Source organism: Echinops telfairi, unplaced genomic scaffold, assembly GCF_000313985.2.
Source record: "Echinops telfairi isolate 266 unplaced genomic scaffold, ASM31398v2 ScPeMD7_42;HRSCAF=159, whole genome shotgun sequence".
NCBI classification, from domain to species: Eukaryota; Metazoa; Chordata; class Mammalia; order Afrosoricida; family Tenrecidae; genus Echinops; species Echinops telfairi.
In genome coordinates this window covers 2,432,978-2,438,743 of record NW_022103940.1, presented here as the reverse complement: position 1 = coordinate 2,438,743, position 5,766 = coordinate 2,432,978, and the positions used below count along the sequence as shown (strand labels likewise).

General features: G+C 44.9%; 1 pseudogene; it reads left to right on the top strand.

The window, feature by feature from the left end:
* On the top strand, positions 1–1,158 carry LOC115869727 (annotated as a pseudogene).
* The last annotated feature ends 4,608 nt before the right edge of the window (positions 1,159–5,766 follow it).

Here is a 5,766-nt window from a genome sequence, read left to right as displayed (position 1 = left end):
ATGCCTCACAGTCAGAAGAGCAAAGGCTGCTCTGGTGACAAACATCACCAGGCCCAGGACCCAGGTGACACAAAGAGCATAGAGGGTGACCAGGCCACTGCAGCTGAGGAGGACAAGCCCTCTGCTCCCGTGCCTTCTCCTGAGGGTTCTTCCCCGAACTCCCCTGAGGATTGAGGCCCAAGGGTACTGTAGGAATCCCTTCCCTGCACTGTGGCTGCTGCAGAGGCTTCCTGTCCAAAGGCTGCTGAGCAGTCCCAGACCCAGACCCAAGGTGAGGGAGATGCAAGTGCTCCTGTGGCCGGCCCAAGCTCTGCTCCGGGTCCCCAGACAGACCCCATTGGCTGGAGGTTCAACATTTTGGTGCAGTTGCTTCTGCACAAGCATAAAATGAAAGAGCCCATTTCCAAGGAGACATGATGAAGATCATCAACCAAAGTACCAGCAGCATTACCCTGAGATGCTGAGAAAAGCCTCCTTGCACATGGAGATGGTCTTTGACCTTGAGATGAAGGAAGTTGACTCCTGAAGCCAAACCTACTTTCTGGTCAGCCTTTTGGAGATTACCAGAGAAGACAGGCTGCTTAACATCAGGGGATTTCCCAAGATGGGGCTCCTGTTGCCTGTACTGGGTCTGGTCTACACGAATAGCTACCAAGTCATAGAAGAAACCATGTGGGGATTCCTGAATGCAGTGGGAATCTTTGATGGGAGGAGCCACTTCATCTTTGGAGAGCCCAGGAAGCTCCTCACCAGAGAACTGGTTCAGGAGAAGAACCTGGAGTACCGGCAGGTGCCAAATAGCCAGCCTCCTAGCTATGAATCCCTGTGGGGTCCCAGAGCCCAGGTGGAAGCTAAAAGAAGACAGTGCTGGAGTTCTTGGAGAAGCTTGTTAAGATGGACATCAAAGAGTTTCATGACCTCTACGAACGCACCTGGCGCGATGAAGAAAGGAGAGTGGCAGCCTCAGGATGGGGTGGCACTGGTCTTAATGCCAGGGCCTATTTCAGAGCCAAGACTAGCAAGGCCATCAAGGTCAAGCAGGCCAACCAGGCTTCGGCGCAGCCCACCACCTCCTCAGCAGCCCGGGAAGCACATGCTTCTGCTGGTCCACCTGACTCTCACCCGGCTTCCTCAGCCTTGCCACCACGTGAAGGCTGAGCGAACCGCTTCACTTTCTAGTTGAAAATGCTTCTTAATCAATGTATTGTGGTTGCAGAGAGAACATGGGTGCCTTCTCATTTACTCCACTAAAATCCCATGCACAATGTTTCTGACTGTTTTTTAGGTTTTGTTTTGACAAACACTATCTTTAGTAAAAGAAATGGACAATCCTTGTTGTGATCCAGATGGAGTTCATGTGGCATGAGTCTAAGGCAGTGGTTCTTAAACCTCCTAATGCCGCAACACTTTAATACAGTTCCTCATGTTGTGGTGACCACCCCCAACCATACAATTATTTTCATTGCTAATTCATAACTGTAATTTTGCTACTGTTACGAATCAGGCGGCCCTGTGAAAAGGTCATTTGACCTCCAAAGGGGTCCCTACCCACAGGTTGAGAACTACTTGTATAAGGGGAAGCTCAAGTGTCACAGAAGTCCACAATCAATAGTTTAGATCACATGGTTGAGAGTACAAAAGTTGGAGATGGTCCATGCCTAGATTCCTGATTGCCTTTGTCCAAATAAATCACATATGTGATTGTATTTATGTAATTCATCTCAGAATGTTGGGGAAAATAAGATGCGGTGATGTACACACCATACTGACTGCTGGTTACTTTGCCCAAACAGTAACTTAGAATCCATCCGATGGCAGTCTTCATGCTGGTATTGAGAACTTTAGGCAAAGATGATGCATTCCCTTGTCCAAAAAGTGTCCTTTCCAACAGAAATGATGAACCTGGAAGCACCACCAGAGCTACTCTTCATGACGTGAGCTCATAAGAAGAAAACCCAATTTGAGGTTACCGCTTCAGTAAGGGCCCTGGGCCAGGTCAGTTTTTGTCCATGAGACACTTAGAACTCTGAGTAGAAGGCCACTATACAGAAGGGTGCTTGGCCTGGAAGGGTAGGAGTTTGACTGTGGTGGGAATGGATGAGTGTACACTGGGGTGTGCCTAGCTGGACATTCAGTCTCAATTTGTTCCCTAGTATCCAGGCAGTGCCTGCAATGGAGACTGCCTCTGAGCCCACACATACTCTGGAGTCCAGGTGGTGAGTCAACCAGAGAGCCATCCCCACCTGGGGCAAGACTGGCAAGTGTCCAGTACTCTGTTCCCACAGTACTTGGAACCCTGAATGGATTCAGGGCTCTATTTCTGATGTTGAGAAGCCAAGGCTCTGGCATAGTCCTGGGGAATGAGTCATCAAGAGCTCACTCCACACAGAAGGGATTAGATTTGCAATATTTGGAGTGACATTTAGCATGCTCCAAGTGAAGCCTAGAGTTTTGTCTCTGGTGATAAGAAAGGGAAACCAGGGTGACACAGATGGAACAGGGTATCTCTGGATCTTGTCAAAAATCATTGGAACTGTGGGTTCATTAAACACAGAAGTCTTGACCCTGTCAACTACTATGTAAACCCACTACTATGGGCTGAATATTACTCCTCCCCATCCCCCCATTGCCCACCCTGCTACCTATTTCTTCCAAATAATATGTGCTCTCAAGCCTCACATTATACCCATGGCTCTGATGCTCATTGGGCACAGGTTTCCCTGTTAATTTAAAGCATCAGTGTTCATACAGGGGTTGGCTAAAGTTTATTTTTGTGAGATAAAAAGGAACTGACAGAGCAAGTACCCAAAGTTCACACTGGGAAAAGGGGTATATGAGAAGGCATAGCACATGAGAACTCTAAGGAACCAAGGAGTCCTGGCTCACGTGAGCATAAGGCTGGACCCCCTACTTAAAGAAGAAACAGACCACTACTGTCTCAAGCCTGTCATTGGAGGTTGGTTCAAAATTCTTGCTTTGAGAATGTTCGATCAATGGCAACTCCAAAGGACCAGATGTGTGCTATGTGCATATTCGCTGTGCCTTTGATGACGTTCAATCCAGTTCTTTCTTAGCAAAGGAGAATTATTCTTTTTCCTTCTCTCTAAACTTCATTGTTGGTGTACATCATGTCCAGTCTTACAGAACAACACACATTTATCAATGCAAACTAACAATCCCAGCATTTTGGCAGCACATACGGTCTCATACTTGCAAAGTTTCCCCCAACAGTTTTTGCTGCTCCCTGCCAAGAACTAAATTCATGGTACTTTCAAGAGAACGACCATATGACCCCTGGAGGATAATTGATAATGTCCTACAAAGCAAGAACAGGGTGCCAGGGCCTGTGAGTGAGCACTAAAGGACTCCCCTCTGCAAAGAGTGGTGCCGCCCCTCAAGTCCCACCCCTGAGGTCCACACTGCTAGAAGCCCCATTATCCTTTTTGGCTCTTATGGGCTTCAAAATTGGCTTCTGCGGATGTGATGTTACCAGACTTCCATTTGGGAGGGCCTCTGGAAGCAAAGGCTTCAGCATTGGGGAGTTGTGCTCTTTCCTGCTTGGAGGAGAAATTCCCCGGACAGCTCAGGAGTTCAGGTGAGGACTGGTCTTTGGTCTTGAGATGAAGGAGTCGATTCCTAAAACCAAACCTATGAATCAGTGGCTTTACTCTTTATTAATTTGTTTTCTTTTGTTTTTATCTCATTAGTAAGAAAATAATACTCTGTTTAAGTATAATAGAAAATATCTAAGCAGTTTTAAAGCTCAAGATGCCTGAATGACAGCATATGTACATATGCCTCAATAGTTAACATCATTAACACTAAACATATACATAGTGAAACCTGAAATTTATAACCCTAAAAACAAAAAAAATAATAAATGGACACCTAACTCCCTTTCGTCGTGTTGACAACATAGTGGCCCTATTGGACAGATTATTACTGTCCCTATGGGATTCTAAGACTGTACATATTAATGGAAGTAGAAAGCATCATTCTTCCTCCCATGGAGCTTCTAGTGATTTTGAACAGTTGACCTCGTGGTTAGCAGCCCAACACATAGCCAACTATGCCACCAGGACTCCAGAATTCATTAAATTCTGTAAAAGTTTGAATGTAGCAAAACAAGGAAAAAGTTAATTACTACTAAGCTTGTTGAAAATGTCAATATCATAGTAGGGGACCTGTTGCAATTGTATAATGTACCCTGAGAGGTACCAAGGCTCAGCTGGTGTCTTTCATGATACATCATATGACTGCACCTGACCGCATGCCCTGTGTCCCATCGAAAGCAGAATGAGCTCTCTCAGGTGTAAATTCCAAATAATATCATTTCATCATGATACACTTTGCTATCAATTTCCCACTTACATATACGTATAATGCTGACAACCACCTTCTTCTTTCTAATGATCTTAGGTGCAGTTAAATAGAACATCGCAGGGTCATAGGAACTGGCATTTTAAAAAGCTGTTTCAGTTAGGACCAAATGAGAATAAGTCGGTTAATATTCGTTTTAGTTGGAATGCAAATGACCAACCCCAGGAATAACTGATAACTTTGCCATCATCCTGTGCCTTTAATGTGCTATCCTTCACATAGCAGCAAAATGCCACCAGCAACAGAACGTATGTTTGGTACCAATTTTCAAATAAGGATCATGGATTTTTCCTCAAATACAGAATTGAATGCTACAGGCTTAGTTGTATTTAGCCCAGTTCTCTAGATGCTATAATGAGAAGTACTGATTACCTAGGTTTAACTTCTCGTGGAATGGACTTCTCTTTATTCATTGTCTTATTCTGTTTATAATTTAAAGATATTCCGGGCAGATTAATTCACTGCTGGCATAGATGGAGCACTAACTCTTTTTGTTAATTAAAATTAACAATGTGCACTGGGTGTTCACATTGACCATGAGCTCAGGCTAAAGGTGGCACAGTGGGTATGCATTGGGTTGTGACCCTTAAGGTCTGAAGTTCGAAACCAACAGGGGCTCTTGGGGAGAAAGATAGGGCTTTCTACTCCCTTAAAGGGTTACAGTCTGTGAAGCCCACAGGGGGCCGTTCTACTCTGCCCTTTAAGGGTGGCCAGGAGTCAGAATTGACTTGATGGCAGTGAGACTAGCTCAGGCACCAAAAGGGCTGTCATTTGTATGTGTGTACAGCGAAATGATAGGTGATGAAATATTGTTCTCTGCGTTGTAAGTGCTCTATCACGAGTCTGCTTCCAACCCAGTCTTCAAATGTTGGCTTGCTTTTCAGTTTTCATCTCATGCGTGAGATCTGCTGCTTCCATTCTCAAATCCCTGCTTCTGCCTCTCACAGGAGCATCTCCAGCTCGAGCCTCACCGCTCACACCCAAGTCCACTTCGATTTCTGTATATCTGAGATGTTCACTTGCAAATGTCAAAGTTGCCTGAAACCCACCTGAAGAAAAAAGTAACTTACAAATTATCTCTTCAAATTGAGTTCCTTCTTATCCCCTCCAAACCCACCTCGATTCTGACTCTCTGTGCGTTCACCCGTGACAGAGCTTCAGAACTCCTCCATAAGGGTTTGTGGGTTATAATCCAGACATAAACTGATCTCCATGCCTTTCTGTACTGGCCCTGCTGGGTGAGTTTGAACTGCCAACTTTTAAAAATGTATATATTATTGGGAGTTATTACATATATCATTGCGTAGTACAATCGCATCAAGTAGCATTGTACAGTTGTTGCCACAACCAATTTTCAAACATTATTTTCCTTCTTAGACTCCTTGA